This window comes from Acanthisitta chloris, unplaced genomic scaffold (genome assembly GCF_000695815.1).
Source record: "Acanthisitta chloris isolate BGI_N310 unplaced genomic scaffold, ASM69581v1 scaffold31430, whole genome shotgun sequence".
NCBI lineage: Eukaryota > Metazoa > Chordata > Aves > Passeriformes > Acanthisittidae > Acanthisitta > Acanthisitta chloris.
In genome coordinates, this window is record NW_008650462.1 from 24,750 (window position 1) to 26,022 (window position 1,273).

Genomic DNA, 1,273 nt, shown 5'->3' on the forward strand with positions numbered 1-1,273 from the left:
GTAAGACATATGGCCTAAAAGCTGGAAGGAGAATCAGGAATTTGGGGACGGGAGCAGGGTGGGGCACAAGGGGTGGAAAAGAGGAGTTACACAAGAGGTTTATCCCTCATGACTTCATCATTCTTAGAGAACTATAAATACCATAAGGCAATCAGAAGGGGTCTTACCTGAGCACACAAAATGCCCATTACAACATTAATGGTCTTGCTCATCATGTTCCATGGATGTGGGACCTGATTTTTTAAGAATGTTAGCTTCTGCAGGATGCAAGAGGAGACAAGTGGTACCAAATCTTTAAGGTACCCCTTAAAATAGGAAATAGATTTATTTATTGTTCATTTCCTCCAGCACTTCTGCAGCTTGCAACAGCATCCTCTCTGACATAGCCCTATTTCCCCCAGACTTATTCCTACATCCATTTCAGCAACCAATGCAGATGCCATTGGACTGAACCCCACTTCAGGTGTAAGACCTGCATGCAGGAGGTTCTTTGTAACACCTGCATGTACGGCCTGGAGAACAAGAGGCTGGAGAACAGCCCCACGGAGTGGGACCTCACAGGTCCTGGTCGATGGCATGCTGAATATGAGTCAGCAGAGTGCCCTGGCATGCATCAGCTACAGCATCACCAGCTGGTCAAGGGAGCTGACTGCCCCACTCTGCTCTGCGCTGGTGCAGCCTCACCTTGAGTCCTGTGTGCAGTTTTGGACACCACAATATAAGAAAGATATAACACTCTTAGAGAGTGTCCTAAGGAGGGCTATGACGATGGTGAAGGGTCTGGAGGGAAAGCCGTAAGAGTGGCTGAGCTCACTTGGTTTGTTCAGCCTGGAGAAGCAGAGACTGAGGGGAGACCTCATAACAGTCTACAGCTTCCTTATGAGAGGAAGTGGAGGGGTGGGCACAGACAAGTTCCATGAGGGAAGAAATAAAGTAGTTTTAGAAGGACAAGGGACTAGATATGTGTGAGATAGCCCTAGGAAGGGGCCCTGGGAAGTTTGCTAGTCAGTGAGACTACAGGAGAGTAGGATTCAAAGTTGTTCTTTTTCTTGTTCCATACATCCTTCTCTCAACACATATTTACATCTTCTCCACCACTGCTCGCTACATCTGTCTTCCTGGACATACCATTATGTCACTGCATTACACTGCTGAAGTGTCATTGGAACACTCTCCACAATTCATAACATCATATGCTGTTATCATGGTCAGTACTTTTAAGCAACTTGCAAACAGTGCAAACTCCAGTTAGATGAAAGAGTGGAGAAAGAGT

At 46.4% G+C, this 1,273-nt stretch overlaps 1 protein-coding gene across 1 annotated transcript in view; it reads right to left on the bottom strand.

Moving 5' to 3' along the window:
• The window catches only part of PITPNM3 (PITPNM family member 3), a gene marked incomplete at its 5' end in the record, with an annotated part of 30,793 nt that overhangs the window by 18,899 nt on the left and 10,621 nt on the right, over window positions 1-1,273 (bottom strand). The window lies entirely within an intron of this gene.